Raw genomic sequence first — 26,247 nt, 5'->3', positions numbered from 1 at the left:
GCACCCTTAGGCACAAGCACTTGTGTGTGACTGACGATGAGTTTAACAACAGTGCTGTGGGGCTTATCACTAATTCGAAGGGAAGGAGAAAGATACTGAGAGATTGTTAATTCTTTACCAGACAGGCGCGGCCTTTCCATAATTTCTGTTGATATTATTGCTTTATAGATTAATTGATATTTTTCCTAGATTTCCACAGATACTGGGTATTTTTATAAACTTATCTCTGAAAACTATAAGATGAAGATTTAGCACAAATATTCCGCTACTTTCCTAAAGTGCATTTTTTTAAATTTGAAAGTCGGCTGTCAAATGCAAATAAGATTAGGTTGGATTACGTTTGATTTGATTTGGTTAGGTTGGGTTAAATCATTAAGTTTACAATGGCTTTGACAGGGGGTACACTGACTTGGCTGGGCGACGGTTGGTAAACAACGCTGCAAGGTCTAGAGAACGTTTGTAAACACTGCTGCGGATGACCGGGGCGCATCCTTAAATCCCCAAAATTGGCGTATTATTATTATTATTATTATTATTATTATTTTTATTTTTACATATCACTTCTTGCAGTCACAGTTAGACAGTTAAGTATGTGTGTTGCATATGTACCGAAATTACATACCATGAGATCATGAGTTTATTATAATATACATGGAATCGCTGCGCGTGTTTGGTAAAGAATTATGAAAGGAAGTACCCCCCCCCTAGCCTTCGTGTGTGTGTGTGTGTGTGTGTGTGTGTGTGTGTGTGTGTGTGTTTGAGAGAGGAAGCCAATTTCTGGAGATGGAACATGTGTCGCAACTTTATGCAACATACTTTGGCTGTGTAATATGAATAAGGAACAATCGAGAACACGTAAAGGTACAATTGACCACCAGCTCTAGGCGGGAACACATCTAGGTAAAGAGGCCCTGCCTAGAAGTCACGTGGTCGACCCCAGAACCTAAACTTTGACCTCTCTGTTGTTGGCCGAATATGCTTCCAATTACACCACGCCATAACCTAAACCATTGTCATCATTTATGTTATAACCTGCCTAATAACTTACACTCTGGTACTGCCGAAGGGATAGCATCTCCTCGATTCTGAACACTTGAGCTGTCTCCGATTAATAGTTCACAGGGCACAGATGGGGAATCTATATTGACTGAATAGGTTACATTTTCTTCTTTGAGTCATATAACATTGTACTGTAAAGCGTCACGTGTTTGTCCTCCCCACCCCAGAATGATGATGATGATGATAGCTGTATGAACGTTCCTAAAATGTAAGTACATTTTGGTTTCTCGAAGATGAATTTCTCCCTGTAATTATATGATGCGAGTCATGTACAAGCGATTGCCTCACTCACTTACTGTTTGTCGCACATTTGAGGGGTGGATGTACGACTGTTCAGGGTGGTCAAAGTCATATTTTATATTCAGCTGAAAAATATTCAAACATTTTTTAGAACTGTTGTTCACTCACCCTGTATATATCAACCTGGAGCGTGATCAGTCGACAGAAAAATATGAGAGATTTTCGGGCTGGGACTTTGCTCGTTATGAGTAAAGTGTGAGTATGATAGCTGTTACTTTTATTTATGGGCATCATAAAAGACACATGGGTGGGACTTAGCCAGGTGGATTTCAGTCGTATAAGAAATGCTCGTTGACACAGATATGATGGGAAATGGAGTGGATGCTGGAACAAGGTAACGTGTGGTCAGCCCGTAATGTATATTGTTGCTGATATTCTTCCACTGAGTCAAACCCCCAGTCGCATAAGTTAAAAGACGGTAAACCAGATGGCTCCAGGAAAGGATGAAACTTTGCAAGAAAATGTTAGGAACAACTAAAAAAAGAAAATTTTTTTGTCTTAGTTTGACAAGGAAAAGGACATTGTCCGAGAAAGTGTAAGTTCTCGAAGTCAACGGTCTGAACAACATTGACAGCAAAATTATTTCTAAGGCTGACAGAGAAAGGAATTAAGCGAACAGAAAACCGATCAGTAATTATTCTGACAAAATAAATTCGCTGGCATTAAGAGCACAAACATTTCAAACCATCAACTGAGATGGACGACAAGGGTTATGAAGGTGTTGATGGAATATTTATGAAGGGATTAGCTTGCGATGATAATGAGACCTAATTAGCTGGCTGGAAAGTCAAAGTTTAATTGGATTTAAATTCCTGTCAATAAACCTCAGATGTGAATTGGCAGCAGAAGCCCTAAAAGAAAAGCAGTGTTCTGGCACTCTGAGGATAAAAGATTTCTATCCATCTACCTCTATACCTAGGCTGCTTCCCCCAAGGAAAGGGAGGTAGCCGAGACAGGACGACACACTCTCCATTTACTCATCCATTCAAACACATTCATTCGCATCTTAGCCCCAAAGGGGAGAAGGGACAGATCCTCACCGCACCACACTGCACAAGGGTCAACCGAGCAGTACAATAAGTGACATCCGCAGCAGGGCCCGACAGCAGAGCTGGTTTACCCCTGCCACATCACAACAGACCCATCCCCTTACCCGCATCTGGCCTGACAAGCTGATCAGACCAAATGCGGGAGAATATCCCCTCAGGGCTGCATCATCATTTATTTATTCACAATTTCTCCATTTATTTTTGTCACGCACAGCCACTCTTCCTTGCTCAACACACATCCCTCTCACATCCAGTGCTCTCTTCACACTGTCCATCTATCCTATTTGTGGTCTCCCTCTCAGCCTTGCACCTCTCACATCAGATCTAGTTATCCTTTTCATCAATCGCTCATTATCCATTCTCTCCATATGCCCAAACCATCGCAACACCTTCTGCTCAACTCAATCAGCCATCTCCTGAACAACTTCAGTCCTCCTTCGCACTTCATCATTTCGCACACGATCCATATGCGTCACTCCACACATACTCCTCAGACACCTCATCTCCATTACATTCAAACTTTTCCTCTCTGCTACACCCATATTCCATGTTTCAGCCCCATATATCGCAGTCGGTACCACAACACCCTCATACAGCCTTCTCTTTACTTCCATTCTAAGCGAACGACGTCTAAACACCTTTTTCATCCCTCCCAGCACCTTTCCTACTTCATTCATTCTAAACTTCACTTCTGCATCTACTCTTCCATCCACAGCAACATGTGACCCTAAATATTTAAAACACTACACCTCCTCAAGCAACTCACCATTCAAAACTATACTCATCTCCCTACCATCTACCAACCTCATAAACTTCATCACTTTGCTCTTATTCTCATTTACTTTCAATTTCCTCCTTTCACACACCCTTCCAAACTCCTCTACCAACTGTCGCAATCTCTCCTCTGAATCAGCCACCAGTGCAGTATCATCTGCAAACAGCAGCTGCTTCAGATTCCACTCTCCACCGTCAACACTCACCAGACTCAGACCTCCACCTAAAACACTTGCATTCACCTCCCTTACAACACCATCCATATAAATATTAACCCGCGGCATCCCGTCGACGTGAATTAACGTCCACACGTTTTGTCACTGACAATCCCGTTGACGTACATAAACGCGAATCAATTGCAAGGTCCCTAATTTGCACAATTTTCAATTTTCGCAAGTGATTTTCGGTACGTATACACGGGACACCTTCCTCTCCAAGATGCCAGGCAGGGACAATGCATTACCCATTTTGACCTCATCCCCCCCCTGCATGCCATTGTCTCAGCAGTTCACCTGTTATCAGTGACCTGGCCAGTAAAGCCATGTCATGCCACGGTACGAAATTCAGGGCCAGAGTTATTCCCCAATCGATGACAATGTGGAGGACAAACATTAGAGGAAGAAACAGTCAGAAATGATGATCAGCTAATGTGGCAAAAAAAGGTCAGGTATGGTGATGGGTTAGTGAGTGAAACAATGCTTATAATGCCTATATTACTGTTTGAAAACCAATATACTCTCGTACTACATATAAATTCGTACCAAGTAAATAAATAAATACCGTTTATGAGTGGTGTGAAATAGTTACCTTCCCATAGAACTCGTTTTTTTTGGTGCCATCCTGTTTGAAAACCCAGTAAGGTAAGGAGGTACTGGTACCTGGATCCAGTATTTTAAACCTCAGGTGAGCGATTTGTCTATGAATTTTCGATGTTTCACACCAAAAGCGGAGGTTTGAGCCAAAAAAAAAAAAAAATCCTAAAATGGTCGGGATTGGGGGGTGTCAGTGGTGGAAAAGTGGTCAGGATGGGGCGGGTTAAACAACCAAGGCGACATCACACATCTCTGTCGCAGCCCCACTCTCACAGGAAACCAATCACTCACAGCATTTCCCACTCTTACACACGCTCTACTATTTACATAAAAACTCTTCACCCCTTTCAGTAACCTACCATCAAGTCCATACAATCTTAAAACAGTCCACAAAGCCTCCCTATCAATTCTGTCATACGCTTTCTCTAAATCCATGAACGCCCAAAACACATCCTTGCCTTTCGCTAAATACTTTTCACACACTTGTCTCACAGCAAACACCTGATCCATGCATCCTCTCCCGCTCCTAAAGCCACACTGCTCATCACCAATCACTCCCTCTGTACCCTCTCTAACTCTCGTAATTAACACTACCATATACTTTACCTACAATACTTATATCCCTAAAACTAGTACATTCATACTTATCACCCTTGCTTTTAAACAACGGGACCACAAAAGCACTTGCCCAGTCAATTGGCACCATACCTTTCACAAAGCACACATTCAACAATCTTACTAACCATTCAACAATAGTCACTCCACCACCCTTCAGGCATTCCACAGCACACCCATCCATACCTGCAGCTTTCCCTGTTTTCATCTCCTCTACTGCCTTCTCCACTTCCTCCTTCGTGATCAAAGAATCATTCAACTCTCCCAACACATTTATTCCTTGCACTCTTCCATCCGCCACAATCTCAGCCACCCTTTCCTCCTCTACATTTAACAGTCTTTCAAAATACTCTGCCCATCTCTTCCTTACTGCTTCCATCTCAATTAACATCCTTCCATCCTCTGCTTTTACTTGCTCTTCCTTCCCAGACTCTCTCTTTTGCACCCTTTTCACCTCCTTCCAAAACATTTTCTTATTCTGTTGAAAATTCTCAATCAGCCTACTACCCCACCTCTCATCTGCTGGAACTTTAGCATCACGCACAGCCTTTCTCGCCCTATTCCTCTTTTCCTTATACCTCTCATATGACACCTCATTCTTCCTCTGCAGCCACAATTCATATGCACGTCTCTTCTCAGCCACAGCCATACTTACTTCCTCGCACCACCATTCCAACAATCTTCCTATTACATTCCTGGACACAACCACATAGTCCATCAAAGCTCTATCAACAACCCTTCCACCCTCCTGTCTCACCCATGTATACTTATAAATATCTTTCTTCTCAAACAACGTATTTCCAATCATTATCTCTCGCTCAACGCACATCCCTATCAATCGTTCCCCATTTTCATTTCTTCCAGGCACACCATGCATACCAACTACACCTTCAACTGCTACATTTCCCACTCTAGCATTCAGATCTCCCATCATTACCACATTCACATTCGCTCCAAAACTCTGCAGACACTCATCAACATCATTCCAGAAAGACTCACTCTCTTCCTCATCCCTTTCACTACCAGGCCCATATGCACTCACAAACACCCACAACTCACTTTCAAATTTCGCTTTCACCCACATCAGTCTCGATGACACCTCCTTCCATTCAATCACACACTGCTATACATCCGGACTCACTAACAAGGCCACACCTCTTGCCCTTCCTCTATCAACACCTGACAATCTTCCATTCACACTTCCAAACATAGACTCACTCTTCCCTTTCATCTTCGTTTCACTCAAAGCTAACACTTCCAACTTTCTTCTCACAAACATTCTCCCAATCTCCTTCCTTTTAGCCTCAATCGTACTACATCCACGCACATTCATAGACCCAATCTTCAGGGTACGGGGATAACTCAATCCCCCATCCCTTTCTCTGGCCTGTCTCTTTTTAGGAACTAAAAAACAGAGGAGGGGGTCCCTAGTCCCCTCACCCCGCCCCTTTTAGTCGCCACGATTTAATAACAGACGCGTTCGTTCACCACGAAGCTTGCACTTCGTACGAAACCGTCAGAAGATGATAAAAGAAACGGGCTTAGGGAACAAAAGATTCTTTTATGTAACCGACTTAGGCAATGGCACAATAACCCTTTCCCTTTGGCCCAGCAGTCCTCCTACGTGACATACACCTCCACATACCTCCACTTCGGCGCTACCACCAACCGTCCACATTGAAGACATGTTAGACCAGTTTCGTACAGGATTCGTGTATAGGTATTTGCGGGGGTAGTTTAACATGTTGACGAGTCTTTCGGTAGATCTGTAAATGAGTGGCATTATATGAAAACTTGGTGGACAGTGAAGCTGAGGCAGGAAAATATACCCTGTGGAAATTGGTGCCTTGGGAGTAGTTATTTTAGTGCCCTGTAGACTTTAAAAAAAAAAAAAAAAAAAAAAAAAACAAGAATGAAAGTGTCGGGAGGAGGGGGTAAGAATACGGACATAGGGACAAAGACTTGTGCGGGATGAACCTGAATTGTGGTGAAGGGTGGGGAAGGGCCATGAGAATTAACCGTGTGAAAATGGGTGTTCTAGAACTAACTGTCTGAATGCCGTGACGGTTTATTTTCACGATTATTTCCCAGCAAAAGTAAAAAAAAAAAAAAAAAAGTGCTTTATTCTACACTCAGTCCTGTGACGAGGGTAAAAATGGAGTCATGAGTAAAACTTGGACAAAGTTATAGAAAAGTACCAAGCTTATGCGAAGCTACGGATTTTTTATAATGCAGTACTGACAGCTGCAGAATAAAGCCTCATTTATTTTTCCCAAAGAATAGGCCTGTCATAACCACAGGGAACCTTGATGCATGCTCGGGGGAAGGTTTTCCGATGCACAGCGAATGATACCGATGTACCTAGTGCACCCTAGTTCAGGCCAATGCAACACAGTATATCACCGAGAAATATGTTCGTCACCATGGGTGTTTGCTGAAGATATCGGTATAAGGTACTGTAAGCCTCAGTTTATTTATTTAAGTGGTTGTAACTGTAATACATATCTACCGGTATAATAGCCTATGATTTACTACCGGAAATTTTGCCTTGCAGCCTAATACAGTTGCTTCTATAGCAATGTATTCAGTGTCTCAGAATGTCTTAAATTTTACTATAATTACATATAACAGATTAAAAACAAATTTGATGAATTTTATTCGTTATACCACCAGACGATTTCATTTAACTTAGGACTGACCTCCAGTAGTGTGGGGAATATTAAAGTCTGCATGTAACTCCTTCAGTTTGGAAGAATCTCCAGAGCGAATAAAAGATTCTGAAGAGTCACCACTCTTAACTATCTATCTGTTAAACCAGAAAAGTTTCAGCAATAAAATCCAGTCAGCTATTGAGCAAGTTGTCACGCAAGGGTGAAATTTGTTCTCTCGGTGAGGACCAAAGGTGCGTTTACCCTTTGGCTATGAGCTGCCTACTTTGCATTAATTCCGGCTCATGTCAGATGATATACGATGCTGAAGATTAATCTAGGGCACCGGTAATGTTGTCTCATTCAGTACGAGGGCGCACTTTCTGTAATATTCTTACTTTATTCAGCAAGACTTTATTTAGCTTATGTGACGATTAGGAGTAAAAATTATAGTTTTACAAATGCATTCCCCTCTAAAAGGCTGTTCTAGGTTTTATATAATCTGCTGGTGGTGGCAAGAAGAAAATGAAACTTCTTCAGGCTACGGAATTTAATAATTCATGTTTAATATTTGGGCACGAAAAAAAATTCATTTTAGGGTAGCTAACGACGACCGGTTTATAAAATTTAAGAAAATTGCCCCAGCCACCGGGTGAAATAAATCAAGCCGCCTTGAGGCATAATCTTGAAGCACCGCCGTGGCGTCTTGGGTGACATGCCAATTTGGCTGTGCTCACGACACTTGAACCAGAATAGGTGTGGTATTGGTCTCTTCATCCCTTCACTGTGAGACACTCTCTCTTTTCTCTCTCTCTCTCTCTCTCTTTCGGAAGGGGAGGGGAGTTACCGAGTCATCCTGCTCGTAGATATCAGGGGAGGTAGTACAAGGTGCATCCCACTGCCTGATGATCGAGAAGAAGGCTCTTGTTAATGTGACATGACGGGTACCAGCCTTCCCATTGATTGAGCAGGGTAGAGGGCAGTGCATAGGAGAGTGTTTTCAGCGACTTCCATTGTCTAAATCTTAAAGGGACGAGACTGTGCATCGCAGTGGAGTTGATTTTGACTAGCCGACCTCCACTATCGCTGAATACCAACTCAACCCTAGCACTCTGTGATTGACTAACGTTTCTAGTTTGTATCCAATGATTCTAATCCATGCTGCCACTAAATATATGCATCCTCTTCACGAGACTTTTCTAGAACTGAATGTGTATAACATAACTTTAATTCCTTCATTTCGATGAGGTCTTTTAGGTTCTATTCTTTCTATAACCCCAGATTGTCCAATTCCAAAGAGTTTTACTGTAAATGTTAGGGGCTAGAGACAGCCCTCGTTGAGTACTTCACTACCGGGCGGCTCTCGTAAGCTGAGTAAATTTATCTGTTAGGAAAAGCTACATAAAAACTCACTGTACTGAAATTTTTACGAATAATTAACCCCTTAAAGACTTGATACCCTTAAGACTCTCTGGTGACAGCTTGATTAAAATAAAATAAAAAGTCCTTGGGCTGAGGCGGTTAACCCATGGGCTGCAGCTGGGGGACCTCGAAACAGGCTCTGTGATGCGTCCTTATGTCCACTTTAGCAACCATTGCAAAGTTGTTTCAGATGTAAATCTTGGTCTTAGAAGTGATTTGACACATCTACCCATTACATATTTTTGCTCAGCTCATGCTTGTTACGGAGTTACTGTGGTAAGGAATTTCACAACTGGCTGGAAACCGACTACCGTCCGAGCAGGATTCACTCCTGTCAAAGCCTCAGTGCATTGCCAGTTAGGCCAATTAGCCATTACTTGAGAGTCAGGTGTTGGTTTCGATCAAATTATTCACCTGATCCTCTCCCTTTACATAGCCTCTGTGAGCCTTGCATTTCATTTTGTCGTTAAAGAATGTTTTTTTTCGACAGGTTTCCGACTTCCTCAGGTGCCAGCACGAATGGAAATGGATTAGGAAGACCATGGATTTCGTTCATTGATACATTTATTTTGTTCCTGGACTCAACCGAGGGGGTGGGGATGAGAGATGACAGATAACTGAATATCTCATTAAAAAATAAATAAACAACTGTGACGCTACTACTGTGAGAAACTTCTTGCTGCTTTGGTAAAAATCCTGCTTACATGAGGTAGGTCGCATTGCCTCCGAGCTTATTCATGTGAGGTAAGTCATACGCCATGGGTTAAAACTCAGGCTTCTATGATCCTCTAATCTAAACAGCCGAAAGAAAGTACTAAAGAGTCTCTACCATCAGAGAGTTTAAGGTATTGTGATATCCGTAGGATGAAGGGCTTCACAAAAAAAATGAAAGTATAACTCTGCAACTACAAAGGAGTTAAATAATGCCGACATATTACCCCTCCCATGTCCGTGACAGCTGTAGCATTCAGCTTCAGCTAACGTCAAACAGGTTTGTTTGGCTGAGAGTGAGCAAGAGGAGCCTGAGAACTTTAAGGTTGGGCTCATGGTACTGTGGGCTCATGGCCTTTGGTTCCTTCTTCCTCGCATAAAAAAAAAAAAAACTATTAACCCTCCCATGGTCGGAAAACTTAAACTCATGCCGGCCGATAGTACTGCTGATAATAGGCCACTAAAGCCGGTGAATGTAAATACTGACACCTTTAACCATATGCTTGGGATGGCTCTATTATTAAGCCTGGCCAACATCAGATGGTTTCAAGCGTTGTAATTCCTGCTTTCTGACACAGTAGTAATGATGATGCACGTAAAACTGAATATTGTTTCACTCAGGCATTGCAGCTGGTCGGAAGAATGTGTGGCAACATATACAAAGTGGTCAGTCAGGTTTCATTTTACACTGGACAGAGTAAGTAAGGTTCTTGTGTCTATGTCTGTTCTATACGTTGATGTATGCTAATGATTGCCAAATTATGTGTATACATTTTTTTACGCACGTCATGGAGAGGAATTCAAGAAGGCATAAGACCAAACAAACAATCAGTGGTGCATTTGTAGCACTGATTAACGATGTTCTGCATACAAACAAGAGATTCTATAGATTCCAGCCCTGGTTTGAGTTTTACCTGCATGTGATATTATCATTAGTGTGGAAATAGCAATAACTGTGTAAAAAAAAAAAAAAACTGATAAATATATCACTTACTAATAGAATTAGTGGTCATCCATAGAAAACTGCTGGCATTATATTACGAGAGAGAGAGAGAGAGAGAGAGAGAGAGAGAGAGAGAGAGAGAGAGAATATGTTTGTATGGTAAACAAAATCTCTCACCCTCTACGACCGTAATTTGCATTGCACAGGTCTCACTAGCATAATAAATTAATGTAAGACCGTCTATGTAGATACACAGATTTATTCATATTGTTTATGTCGTCATACTAGGCCATGGATATCTTTCTGTATCCAGTTTATTTTATATCTGAATCACAGTAAAGCTCCCATGTGTTCAGATTGTTATGAGACGGGCCAAGTGATTGGGAGTCTCCGAATACTGTACAGACGAAATTTATGACAAGGCAAATGTTTTTGGAAAATGCTTAGTGATCAGGACTGAGTATACCCACATGAATTTGCTACATGAGCTATAAAATGATAACTGTTATTACTTGCATTTTCAATTTTATGAAGGTGGCGTTGGCTACAGCATTCCGTGACGTATCGGGCCTGCCAGCCCTTTGCAGTGTAAATACATACAAGAGTCGAATGTTAGGATCACTTCGTATTATGTTCGTCATTTGGGGGAAAGATAATTGTGTCCGCGTCTGTACAATTCTTTCCGGCAAGGAGAGTGTTTTCAACCGTTTGTTTGTTTGTTCGTTAGCAGGATTACTCAAAAACTAAAAGAGAGATTTGGACCAAATTTGGTAGGTAGATAGCCCCTGTCATAGGGAACAATCGATTAACTTTTGAGACCGATCCGAATCGTATTACTGATTCTGGATCCTGAAAACTCTTTTTGCGAAACCCTAATCGGTGATGGGAAATCCTAACCCATTCTGAAGAATGGCTTGGATATTACATTGCCCTTGTCGGAGACATGCACTTCATTCGTGCCCCCTCTAGTTCTTCATGAATCATCAGCACGGGCTAGACCGCCAAGCTATGGGTCCATAATATCGATCATCTGGCACTTGTATGCAATATAGTTGCATAAACATGTAAGGTGGTTGGTTGCTTTTTTTCCCCTTGCATTGGTAGAAAAGCTTTTGTTGTAATAAGCACTTATGATAATTACTAACGAAGCTTGACATTCAACCCCTAAACTGCATTATAGACTTTGCTTTGCGCATCTACGGTGAATTTGATTTAGGGAAAAATTGGATCTTTTCATCAACTTACACGTCACTAAATGAGCAAAAAATTTAGTCAGACCAAGATCAATTATTACCTTATTTTCGCAACAAATGGGAAGTCCGTTGATGGTATCGTCCTGGAGTAGTGATGCGTTGAAGGCAAGGTTTATATTGCTGCTGGGGAGTGCGTCCTGCCCAAGGTGGAGGGAATAGCCGTCAGAGCTGCGCCACCAACGGGAGAGGAGTTTTTACTAGTGATTTTTTGTGCTACTACTTATTTGCACTACTGTCCATACTTTGCATAGACTAATATGCTATAAATACTGTAATTTTGTGCATTTTTCTTGCATTAAAATATGAGTACAATTCACGACAATACGTAGCTTTTACTTAAGTGATTGATTATGACCATTTCTTACCAATTTATAGGTACAAATTAACTTATTTTTCTTACTGTCCTTACTTTAGCATCATTAATATTACTTGATAGGATATTGTTGCGCATTTGACTTTTCACTTATACTAGGGTTTCTTCTGTACTGCAGACACATTTACAAGATTTTCAGCTACTGACATGTTCTTGGGGACATCAGCGGTCGTTCCTGCATTCAGAACCTGTCTTGAGAGTCTATACCCAGAAGCATTCCTCAAGGCATAAGCCTGCACCATAAGTGGCACACATTGTTTTCACTTATTGCTCTTTTTTGCATTTTATGGTGTGGTGGCATACATGGCAATACCCTTGCTTCCTTCAGGACCTCGGGGTTGTGGCGATGGGATAGTGCTCTGCCACCCTAGCCTTAACCCGCGGCATCCCATTGACGCGAATTAACGTCCACACGTTTTGTCACTGCCAATCCCGTCGATGTACATAAACGCGATTTAATTGCAAGGTCCCTAATTTGCACAATTTTCAATTTTCGCGAGTGATTTTTGGCACGTATACACGGGACACCTTCCTCTAGAAGATGCCAGGCAGGGACAATGCCTTACCCAGCATGACCTCATCCCCCCCCCTGCATGCCTTTTCTCAGCAATTCACCTGTTATCAGTGACCTGGTCAGTAAAGCCATGTCATGCCACGGTACGAAATTCAGGGCCAGAGTGATTCCCCAATCAATGACAATGTGGAGGACAAACATTAGAGGAAGAAACAGTCAGAAATGATGATCAGGTAATGTGGCAAAAAAAGGTCATGAATGGTGATGAGTTAGTGAGTGAAACAATGCTTATAATGCCTATATTACTGTTTGAAAACCAATATACTCTCATACTACATATAAATTCGTACCAAATAAATAAATAAATACCGTTTATGAGTGATGTCGAATAGTTATCCTCCCATAGAACTCGTTTTCTTTGCAGCCAGCCTGATAGAAAACTGTGTAAGGTAAGGAGGTACTCCTACCTGGATCGAGTATTTTAAACCTCAGGTGAGCAATTTGCCTATGAATTTTCGATGTTTCTCACCAAAAGCGGAGGTTTGAGCCAAAAAAAAAAAAAATCCAAAAATGGTCGGGATTGGGGGGAGTCAGTGGTGGAAAAGTGGTCGGGATGGGGCGGGTTAAGCCCCTGTCACACATATGCGACTCAAGGGCCGACAGCGGCGAGACTCAAGGTCGTGTCCTAGTTGGCTCTCACTCCTCCCGACTGGCCCCGAATCTGCCTAACGACCGCATCGGGACTGCTGCACGACCTGTCGTGACATCCTCAAGAACGTGACATGATCACGAAGCGACTGCGAGGCGACGGAGCTACGAGTCTTCAAATTTGAAATTTAACGAATTTTTGTCAGCCACGACTGTGATACGACCGCCCACGAACACAAGACGACTGCATGACGTGTTTGGGGAATGCACCCCAACCCCCCCACAACACCCCAACGTCCCCCCACGACCGACCCATGGGGCGGGGTATCACATCTAGACCTCCAATGACATCCAGCGAGGGGCAGGGCATCACACCTAGACCACCAATGACACCCAGCATCACCATGGACCTCTCCTGTGTCTAGTCAGTTGATGAGGTACACGCATTCATAACGGATTTTTTTGTCAGCGATAGCATCACGACATGCAACGACCGTATCACGACGCATCCAATTGAGCTAAGACTGCTTCACAACCGACATACGACACTCCCGACTACGATGCAACTGTGACCCGACTTTTGGCAAGTCGTGAGGCGGCCACGATTTTTTAATGCACACGTTAAAAATTCATTAGGCTCGTGGAGTCGTCCAAGAAGCTCACGACCGCCCTCCAGAGTCCGGGCTTTGTCGGAGAATCAAGGGACGACCGATGACAAAATCCGTTACGACCTTGAGTTGCGCCGCGGTCGGGTCTTGAGTCGCGTATGTGTGACAGGGGCTTTAAACCCAGTGGCACCAGAAGAATTCCAGGATTGGGGACAAAAGTACAACCAGTATGGGCTAAGGTTCAGATCATACATATATATATATATAGATAGATAGATAGAGATAGATAGATAGATAGATAGACAGATATATTGATAGATAGATATAGATATAGATACATAGATAGATAGATGTACTGTATCTCTCTGTCTCTCTCTTTATATATATATATATATATATATATATATATATATATATATATATATATATATGTAGGTGTCGGTGTAAAGGGGATGCCTCCAGTTTGTTGAGGGAATGAGCTGAAAACTACGTAAGAGATGAAACAGGGGGGAAATACAGAGATTATGATGCGTGGAGGACATGTTTAAACAAGGATAACTGGAAGCTCTTCTGCCATGTGGCTACCTTGTGGAAAGATCTCCTTGAGGGAACGATGCATTAGGTCTGTAGGACACGTTGCATCAGAGCAGTTGTATCACCGTCATACTCGAGATTATTGACCATATGAATAGTGATTACCCTAAAGGTAGCAAATTTTTCTCTTTTAAGTCAGCTGAAAAGACAATGATGCACTGTACTTACGCTCTTGTGAAGAGTAACATACCATAACAATGTAATCAGATTTCTTGTTGGTGCTGCATAGCATATCTGTAATGAGTTCACACTGAGGTATGGGAGAGGGGGGAAATCCCCGTTAGTCCCCACTAAAAATTATAAAAATTCAGGTGGGGAACAGCCCTCCTAGTCCCCCCACTACCTGTGCCCCTGCTAATATCTTTCTATAAGGTCTATAGCCCACTGCCTCATGTCCGCAGTAGTCACTGTGCTTCTCGAGCAATTGCTGTGAAAAATTCATTAACCTCACGTGCGGTGGACATAGATGTTGAATGCATTCCGTGCTGAGACGTCAGGTAAGTGTAGGAAGAGCTTGACATACGAAGACACAATCTTCCTGACTCGCTCGTTGTTACCACTTTGCATGTCACACTTATCATCTAAGCTCGTGTAAGTGTATTTGTAAACTTCGTCAGGCTTCTTGATTCGCTGGCCTGCCCTATGTTCAGCCTTGTACCTGGGAATTATATCTCCGCAGTGGACAGTGCTCAGCGTCATGACCTTGTGCTTGGAAACCCTCTGCAACACCAGCATATCCATGTTTGAAATCGTTGGTGAAATGAATGGTGATAGTGGAAAAATGTTGTAGAAAGGTTTAATAGACTAGCCTTTGAAGCTCTGTAGATTAGACTAAATACAAAAGAGAGTGCTTGAAAGTGGCAAGATGCTGTAGCTGCACCTTCATATAGAGAAAGGATGAGAGAAGATTATTTGGGAGTCACAGGAATATCTGCTTGGTAAGTGAAGTAAGATAGGTGTATTGCGGAGTAGTAATTGAGAGGGCGAAGGCAATTGCAGAAAAGCTATTGTGTGGGAAGCAGGGTGCATGGAACGTTGGCAGGGGATATGTTGATGAAACATTTGCACTGGCTGTGGTATAAGACAGAGAAGGTCTTGGAGTTTGATAGATGGTTGCATGAAGCATTTGGGATTGACACAGTAAATTAGGTTCACTGTGGATGGTACTGTCGTTCATATTTTTTATCTAACTTGACTAACATCATTAACTCATTTCACATTGATAGACTCAGAGGTCTACTGAGGAAACTGACCCACGTCTTATGACAGAGACTTATCGAATTTTATGCAACCACATCTTAGTATTGTAGTTTTGGGAGTGATCAATTTCCTTTTAGTAAAAACAAACCGACTGTAGGAGTATATGGGGTAGAAAGTACACTGCACAAAGCTTTGCATAGATATAAGATGAAGCAAAAGCATCTGTAACGGTGGATAGTGCAGTAAGAAACTAAGCGTTTTTTTTTTTTTTAATTTACCTGTGTTATGTCACCATGTCTGTTTAATGTGAATGTAAATGAAATATCGAGAAGTGTGACAGAAGGACACGTGGAGGGGGAATGGTTCTAAAGTGAGACAGTAATTATTGGGAACTGTCTGAATTTATGTTTGCAGAAGATGTCTGTTAATTGCAGATATAGATGTGAAGCTTCAGAGTCTGGTTGAAAAGTTTACAAAGACAAAATTAACAATGATTCCAGAGAACAAAGCGATGGTGCAAGAAAGGTATGCAAAGACAAGTTTTAGGATGAGAGTGGTTGACGCAAAACAGGAAAATATACTGTTATTCCAGTATTAGGCAGTGTTGTGAACGCGGGTGGTAGAATGATCAGGAATTGAAAGAAAGGATGCAAGGAAGAAGGAAGGTGGCGGAGACATTACGAGTAGTCGCGAGAAATGTGAATATAAACGTGGGAGTGAGGAGAACATTGCATGAGAGTATATAATTTCCAACTAAACGTTTAGTAATGAAGCGTGGACAGTGATTGAGGGATATAAGATGAGTGACAGCTGTTAGACTGGCATGGAATAATAAACGGACAAATGAATGGGTTCGTGAAAAATGTAGTGTAAAGGCTGATGAGAGAGAGAGAGAGAGAGAGAGAGAGAGAGAGAGAGAGAGAGAGGTGATCTGGCCATGTTCTGCGAGGAAAAAGCAAGAAATTGACCGGCAAAATATATATATGAGTGTCCCGAGTGAAAGGAGGGAAGACCGAGTAAGAGGTATGGTGACTATACTCATTTTTTGTTTTAAGTGAGGCGAAGATGCACTTGACAGGGTGGTGATGATTGGCTAAATGCAACATTACTTCATAATCTCTTTACTCGCTAGCATTATGAATTAACACCATATATCTGAGGGGGAAATTTGGGTTAGTAAATGTTATTGGATATATTGTATTCAGTCTGTCAAGTTCATCTTTGCCTCAGAAAAAAAAAAAAAAATAAGTATAGGTGTGAAAGTGTGTAGGGATGACTGATGCGTCGTGGGAAGAGAAATCGTTACTGAGTAGGGACAGAACCACCCCGGATGTTCTTTCATTGAGACCATAAATCACATGATCCATCGTCAGGTAACTGGTAATAAATACTGCCAGACGATGTACTCTGCTGGGTGAAAAATCTGGACAGCAGCTGTGATGATCTAATCGTACTGAAGATAAATGTACAAAAGTTTAACAATGCTATATTCACATATTTGTAAACTTATTCTACAATCAACTCATTTAATATTTTTTTCACCTTTTATAGAGCACGTAACTAACAATTACAATATCTACAGCGACTATTCCCTAAAGAACCTAGTAATATTTTGTAAATACTACACATCATACTTTTCATGTACCAGTGGTAGTCATATTAGACAGTGAAGAATATTCACTGTAATCCGTCTGGCCTTCTTGGGTTTCGAAATTTCCACCAGCTAATAATGTAAAAACTAATATGTATCATCTAAAACAAGTCGACCCACCCATTGGTCGAACATTACGAAAGATTCTAAGCCAGTGAAAGTACGGCTCTTGGAACAGACTTCAAAATGGCATTCTGCTATTAAAAAAAGAATAAAGAAAAAGAAAAGAAAAGAAAGAAAAAACTTTGCAGTATAAAACTGTGCCAAAGAGCAGCCATTGATTTTTGAGGAACAAGCGTACTATAAAATCGTTTCAATTACTGTCAGAACCATATATTCTATAACTTAATATCTTTTTTAGTAAAGCCTTACATACTTAACATCTGATAAGAGGAAATTGTTCTTTTAGTTTGTTCACATTATTTAGACAGAACTTTTATCCTACTGCAGTTTGTTTCTCGAAGCTCATTGGTAGAATATACAGTACTTGGGCTCAACATCCATTCCATACCACTTCTTCATGATTGGCACCGTATTCTATTGTTAGTTTCTTGTTACGCCTCAGCATTCAAGATGGAGGTATGGCAGTTTAAAGCCAGACTAAAATGGGCAGAGTATACTTTTTTTCTTGGGGGTGCGGGGCGGAGGGCGTACTCGCAAAGGTGCTGAGAAAGGTGGGTACTTAGGGGAAGAAGGAGAAGGGGGGTGGGCAGTTGAATCGTCCCCAGAAGTTGAATCAGGCAGACTGTACTTCTTGGACGAGAGGAAAATTAATAATACTTCCCACGCAAAAGGCAATTTAACCCAGACGGCGTAATTTATATTGTTTTAACCTTGCTACTACTGGGTATTTATATTCAACTTACGGAGTCCCTGATAATGAATGTATAAATAAAAGTTGTATCTGATCTTTTCGTTTCGCAGTGTCTGCCTTGATGTAAATAACATGGACTGGTGACAAAACCATAAAAAACATCACCATATATATATATATATATATATATATATATATATAAGGAGCCACCGTGTGAAAGAAGTGAAAAATTGGACCGAAAACCGTCGTCTTTGAACTTGAATCTACTCCTGCTGCTGCCCACCGTTAACAAATGAATTCATATATCTCCAGTTCGTGGTAGTCGAGGACAAAATTTCGTATAATATTTCATGTCTTCTGCTTATCATTTCCTCTTCTGGTTAGTATCCATACACTTGGAGTCGCTTAGTACCGTATATAGTTGATTCCTTCTGTGTCACTAGGTCACAATACATCTGCTTTTGTTAAATGGCCTAACGCAGATTCTTAAAAGTGGCAAGACTATAATATTTCGTTAGCTGTTAGTTTCAGCCTTTGTACCACGAACTTTTGAGTTCAACTGTACATCATGCAGCACGGGAAGATGTGGTAATTTATATTCTGAGGCATCACTTCTCTGATTATGCCCCTGAAGAATTATTCGTGTGATAACTAACTTCCAGACAACCAAAATTTTCTCAGTGATTGCGCATCGTACACTTGACACAGTAAGAACAGTTCACAATCCTTATCCTGGATGAGAGATAAAGACTAATAGGGAAAAAAAATCGTCCAAAGACTGTAAGAGATAAACAGTTAATGATTCTCATATCCTGAAATGTTGAGAACAGTTCCTGTATTAATGTTATTTGTAGTTTTTGTTTCATGTCAGTAACCTTTAATCTATCTATTTGTGTATCGCCAGACGTTTAATTCCGTTAGAAGTGGCCAAAAACGAATTAAATTCACGTCACCCTGTCCTCTGATATTTGGATGCCATCTCGCCAACCCACACTGCCATTGCCTATATGCCTCTTCACTCATTCCTTCCATCTTATTCTCGGTATCTCCCTCCCCCTCCACCTCCTCCACCTCACTCATTTACAGTATAGTCTCTTTGTCAGTCTGTCATTGTCCATCCACACCACATGATCAAACCATCTCAGAGAATATCAAAACTTCACTCTTATCTAAATGCACGTTTACATTTTGTTTCTTACACACACCTTCAGAATTATTCACCAAGACTTGCAATGTTCATTCGCCTCTACTGAACTTTAATGTACACTCAGCAAAAAACAGCACAGGTGATTTCCAGACCCCACATTTTGTCAGTAGTGACATTTCTTCACCCTATCCTACATTTATATATACAGTATATATATATATATATATATAGATAGATAGATAGATAGATAGATATATTAGCCAACCAAGTTCTCGTCCGGTACTTGCGAGCAGTACTGCATCATCAGCATACAACAAATTTGAGATATTGCATCCATCACCATTCATTACCAACACCATCCCTTTCTCCATTACTAGTGTTTTTACTTCTCTTATCACCCCATCCATATATATATTGAACAACCAAGGGGACATCACACAACCTTGTCGCACGCCCTCACTGATCGTGAACCATTCAATTAGATGCCCATTTACCCTTACACATGCTTCGCTACCATCATAAAAACTCTTGACAACACCTAGCAGCTTACCATCTACATCATACATGCGCAAAACTTTCCACAATCGCTCTGTGTACTTTGTCGTATGCATTTTCCAGATCCATGAATGCCATAAACACCTTATGGCTTATGGACCTTCTCACAAGCCTTCTCTACTATCTGTCTCACTGCATATATTTGATCCACACATCCTCTGCTACTCCTAAAGCCACCCTGTTCATCACTCACTAGAATTTCTGAAATCTTTCTTACTTTATAATAATTCTTCCATATACCTTCCCTACAGCACTCAATAAACTTATGCCATGATAATTCTTGCACTCACTTCGCTCGCCTTTTTTTTTTTTTTTTTACAGGGGTACAATCACAGCCTTTTTCCACTCTGCAGGCACAGTTTTATTCATCCATGCCTTCTCACACTCTCCAACAAGCACTTCACTCCACTCTCTCCATTACACTTAAGCATCTCTGCATACACCTCATCAACCCCAGCTGCTTTCCCATTTTTCAGCCACTTCACAGTACTCTTCACCTGTGTGAGTGTCACGTCTCCTAGCACGGCATTCCTTCTCTGCACGCCCCCCAAACCAATCATGTTTACAACCTCTTTGTTCTCTCTATTCCCATTCATCAGGCTAACAAAATATTCTTTCCTTACTTCATCTCCATGGGTTAATAATCTGCCACCTGCATCCTTCACACCATCACATTTCTTTCCACTTTCACATCTACATTTCAGCACCTCTCTCCAGAATAACTTCCTAGTTACAGAGTAGTTCGCATTCATTTTTCTTCCTAGATCATCATTTACCTCCTTTTTCCTCTTCACTAGTCTCTTTACATGCTTTTTGCTCTCAGTACACTCAGTTCTTATTTCAACTGAACCCCTATCATGTAACCACTTTAGCCACTTGTTCCTCTTTTGCTCCACTACTCTCTTAACCCCCTCATCTCACTATGCCATACCTTTCTTCTTTGTTGTAACTCTTGCCACACCACACACCACTTTAGCATTCCTAACTAAGCAATCCCTATATGCATTCCACTGGCTGTCAAGATCCATTTCATTCCAGTTCACTGATTCTAACTCGTCCTCTACTTTGGTCCTGGAATCATCTGCCATTTCCTTGATCCTCAGCTTCTCAACTTTCAGTCTTTCTCCTTGATTGTTCCTCTCTCTCCTGATCCACCTCACTCCTCTCAGCTTGATCTTCCATACCACAGTCATATGATCTGACAGACCTCCACATTGTCCTCTCACGGCCCTTGTATCAGCAACTATTCCCATTTTCGACCTCTCTACGAGCATGAAATCAATCAGGCTTCTTTAAACACGATCCCCGTTTCCTCAATACCATGTATATTTATGTGCATCTTTGTGTTTGAAAAACGAGTTACACATGCACAACCTCCTCTTCTGACACATATCCTTTAGTTGCTTCCCATTATCATCTTCTTCTGGCACTCCATAACAGCCTATTATGTCATCCTCAGGACCAGTGCTCACTCTTCCATTCATATCCCCCATTATGATCATCTTGTAGCTCCTGGGCATTTCTCCTACTACTTCATCCAGCTCATCCCAGGACAGGAGTCCTCACACGGTGCATATGCTACAATGACTGCCACTTTCACCCTCCCAGACTTCAACCTGACATACATACACCTCGAGAAGACACATGTTTCATTCCACTCTGCCACACCTCATTCATCAACAAAGCAACTCCTTCCTTGCATCTTCCTCGCAAATTCATTCCTGATCTTAGGCATTTCACACCCTCCCACTCCTCCACTTCACACCATTTCGTCTTCGTTTCACATAGTGCCATCACGGCATATCTCACACTCTTGAACACAGTCGCCACTTTCACCCTCTTGCTGTCCTCATTCACACCTCTCTTATTCCACATGGCCATAAAAATCTGCCCATTTGGTTGGGGCCCTGGACAGGTATTGGGCCCTCTGAGGCTCTCTGAAACGACTCCCATGAGAAAGTGCTTTTGGATAGGGGAATCTAGGGGACACTTAACCCTCAGCATAGTAAATGGTTTCCTGGGCACAGGAAACCATTTGGCTTGTCACTCAGTGTAGAGCTCATATGGCATCACTCTACATTGAGTGAGTGGAAGCGGCTACGGTTCCCTAGGCACCAAAACATCCTACCCTGGCTCAGCAGTTTAATTTTTTTCCGCTAAAGAACTTCATGATGGCGCTGATGCAGTCCTTGGATGTCCAGCGCTCCACCAGACGGTCACACTTGGCACGGTTTACCTTATACAGCATCTCCTTCTCTTTGTCCTTCGTGAGAGCCTTGGAATAGATGAGAAATTTGGCTGGCAGCTTGGCGTACTCTTGCAGACGTGGCCACACCTCCTTCTGGAAGCTGGCGTTGGGAAACACTTCTGTCACCAATCCACGGTCACATGCCTCCTATGCTGTGATCTTATTAAACAGCAACAGCTCATTGGCTTTTGCAGGCCCCATTAGCCTAGAGAAAATGTAGGAGGAACAGCTTTCAGGAGATTGGCCCAGCCTGCTGAACAGGGTGCTGAAGGTTACCTTATCTGAGGCATATACCGCATGAAACAGTTCCATGACAGTTACGCTCACACCAAGGGCCGGACCATTAACCACCGCCACCAATGGCTTCGGAAAATCGATGAATGAAGGCACAAACCCGTACAGGAGGTCGCCACGCATCTTCAAATGCTCTTGCATGTTTTCTGGACTGATGCCGGTGAAGATGGAGAGATCATTGCATGAACAGTAATTTCACTGACCCCTGTTATGGTTGTGATGTCCGTGTGTGGGTCCTCTGCTGCTTCCTTCAATGCCACAGACCACTCGTTGTACATGTCAACAGTTGATTGCATTAAATTTCTTGGGTCTGTTGAGAGTGATGGTGCGAAGACTTCCCCACACAGGTCACCAGGAGATTATTGTATTTCTGGCCTGATTCCACTGTTGCTGCTGCCTGGGACGCCTCAGCCCTAGCCAAGGAGTTCACCAGCTCAATATACGCCTTCTGAGCCCTCCTCCTGTGACATGAACCCCAAGGCATTCCAGGCATCCCACTTGGCCTGACCCACAAAGTCAACCATTTTGGGTCGCTTTGTGGTCACCTGGCCCTGCATTGCCTGCTTGAAGAGGGCGTAGATCTTTCGCTTCACCTCATTGTCTGGGTCCTCCTTCAGTGACTTGAGTCGTTCCTTGGCCTCTTCAAACTGCGGCGAGACACTCGTGAAGCAGACACCGGCGGCCCTCCATGCCACCTGCCCGACCACACTGCAAGCACCATACCTACAGCCTGCCACATTCCTTGCCAGATATCTCACACCAGCCATAATAACTGCAGTTTTAGTGTCACTTCCACCTAACCCAGGGACAGACAGAAGCCTGGGACAGTCATATATATATATATATATATATATATATATATATATATATATATATATATATATATATATATATATATATATATATATATATATATGTGTGTGTGTGTGTGTGTGTGTGTGTGTGTGTGTGTGTGTGTGTGTGTGTATGTGTGTGTGTGTGTGTGTGTGTGTGTACAGTACACATATAACTCTTTGGCATGAAAAGAATAAAACCAGCTAAATTACCAAGAATGAGAAGAACAAACTGACATAATGATTCTTCTAATTGTTCTTTCCTCTGACATTAGGTATCCCAGTTTACAAGCAATGTACAACAACGACTCAAATGGCATTTGCTTACGGGAAGTGTGTTGAGAATTTAACGAAACTGTCCGTCGTTTGCTGAAATGGACAGTTAAGAGCTGCGGGACGGAAAGTCATCGCAATGACCAAAATATGGTAATGTTTGCGATATGCAGCTGAATGCCAGGGGTTGGGTCTGCATTTGTGAGTGCTGGAAATGGTGTATCTCTGTGGGCGGAATACATATTGCCAGGTATCATCTGTCAGTTCTGTTCATAAGGGCGAAAATTTTGTATTGATTTTACTCTGTGAGTAAATAATACTAATTTTACATAGAATATCATGCAGAAACTTTAATTTAGTTTATGAAATAACATAAATGACCTACATCTGAGGATGAATCAGGAACACAACACACTGCATGAATCTGTTAATATTACTATTGTGACCAGGACGAATATCAGAAAACAGACATTAAAGATAACTGAGTTTTTATCTTGAAGTCGGATTGAAGTGGGGAAAAAGGTACAAGCACAATGAATTGTCTTTGGCTTTACGGACTAATAAAATCAATCAGTCAATCAATCATTTCCTGTGGCACCCTCGGGGATGCATAGGGCCTCGATGAACTCACACCACCACATCCTATCTTGTGCTAACTCCTCAAGATCTCCCCAACACTCATCTCCAGCTTCCCGTCTCATTGTTCTCACCCACGTCTCTTTTGGCCTTCCTCTACCTCTCCTACCAAGTGCCACCCACCCTGGTGTACCTCGTACTATTCCCTGTCTCCTATACACATGTCCTAGCCACTTCCATCGTGAGAATCTAACATATTCATCGATCGGCTGCACTCCCGTTATTTCTCTAATTCTACTATTTGGTATCCTTTCCCACCACTTACCTCCTAATATTCTTCTAAGTGCTTTATTTTCAAACACAAAAAATTTATTTTTCATAGTCACTGTGCTGTACCAAGACTCGTGTCCATAAATTAAGATACTCCTAACCATTACCTTATAAAGTTTAATTTTTGTATGCACAGAAAAATTGTTATTATTCCAAATATTTTTAAGCATTCCCATTGCCTGATTAGCCTTCTTTAACCTTTCCTCGAATTCAAAGTTCAAAGAACCATCCTTGGCTAAATAAGTACCTAAATATTTAAACCTATCAACTTGCTTTACAACCATACCTCCAATTACACATTCCTGCGCATTTTCCATATTCATATTGATTATTTCAGTTTTTCCACAATTAATAACCAAACCCACCTTGCGACCTTCACTCACCAAACAGTCCAACACTCTCTGCATCTCTTCTGGCCCATCACAAATCAAAACTATATCATCTGCATAATCTAAATCCAAAAGTTTCCTGTTCTCTCCCCAAAGTATACCTGCACCGGTTTCTGTTCCAACGCGTTTCATAATGTAATCAATGACCAATATAAATAGTAAAGGCGATAGAACACCACCTTGAATTACTCCGGACTTGACTTCAAACGAATCACTCAGACAACCATCAACCATCACTTTACAAAATGTGTCCTCATGCATGTTCATAATGACCCTCACAAACTCCTCTGGTATTCCAAAATGTCTCATGATCTTCCCCATAGTCTCTCTCGAAACACTATCAAAAGCCTTTTCAAAATCAACAAAACAAAGACTTAACGGTACTCTCATTTCATTAACTTGCTGCATCAAATGCCTAACTATAAAGATCTGATCATTGCAACCACGTCCCTTTCTAAAACCAGCCTGTTCATCCCTCAGAATACCCTCAACCACCGGCTCCAACCTATTTAACAACACTCTACTGAAAACTTTCAAAGCTATCGGTGACAAAGATACACCAAGAATTTGTCCCTACCTTGTTACTTATATATTCTAGGCCACCCTGTGATGTAAGTGCAAATGTTACTCTTGGTTTTATCGTTTTTCTTGCCAACCAGTCATCATATTTTGTGGTGAACCTAAACACAAGTGAAGGAAAAAAACAATTCCAAAATATTAAATGTACGACTAAATCAATTACACTCTCTTTCCTTTCATTTGTCATTTTGTGCATATTCGTTTCCAGAAGAGAGTCTCAGCATCTCACACAAGTAGGCTATTAAAATTGTCACTAATCTAAATTTACAGTCTATCAAGAAAATATGATCAGTGCACACTGCGTGAAACCATGTGACACAACGGATGATGGCTACTGGAAAATCCTCCTTGAGTTTACTCCTCCTTCACTAACTTCCTTTCATGGGAATACCGTGTACAGTATCTCGTGTTTTTAACTCTCGTAAATCGATATGCTATTCTCTGCACGCCAAAACGATAGCAGATTGAATTTCCTAGGTTGTTTAAGGCAGTTTTAATGAATTCGGATATCATAGGACTTCTGTGTGACACATTATAAATAATTGTACATCTGCTATATATGGGTTGCCCAGCACTCTGTCTCTCTTCACTGTCTGTCGTTCCTCAGTGAAGAACCTTACTAGTGTTACCCACTGTGTTACGTTGGACGAGTAAAACAAACACAATCATCCAAATACATAGAAACACACAAACAATAAGAAGCACATATGCACATGCACAAGCACACAACCAAAGACAGACGCAAATACGCAAACACACACACACACACACACACACACACACACACACACACACACACACACACACACACACACACACACACACACACACACACACTATCCATCATTTGGAACTTTATTGCTCCATCAGAAGCGTAGTGGTTCAGGGCTATGCAAATCAGACCACACTAGTCACTCACTGCTGCGTAGTAGTTTGTGGGTAATAATGCTAACCTGCCCTCGGATATAAAACTTTTCTGGGCCATATCTAGTGGAAGCACCTGAACCCACTTGACAACCTGGCTTCCAGTTGACT

General features: G+C 41.7%; 2 pseudogenes; one reads left to right on the top strand and one right to left on the bottom strand.

The window, feature by feature from the left end:
* Positions 1-26,247, top strand: part of LOC145406399 (protein sax-3-like) — a 558,017-nt pseudogene that overhangs the window by 336,423 nt on the left and 195,347 nt on the right.
* On the bottom strand, positions 21,825-22,999 carry LOC145406321 (enoyl-CoA delta isomerase 2 pseudogene; annotated as a pseudogene).

This window comes from Coenobita brevimanus, chromosome 70 (assembly GCF_032717465.1).
Source record: "Coenobita brevimanus isolate Jiangsu-jjx chromosome 70, ASM3271746v2, whole genome shotgun sequence".
Classification (NCBI taxonomy): domain Eukaryota; kingdom Metazoa; phylum Arthropoda; class Malacostraca; order Decapoda; family Coenobitidae; genus Coenobita; species Coenobita brevimanus.
This window is presented reverse-complemented; position numbering and strand designations above follow the sequence as displayed.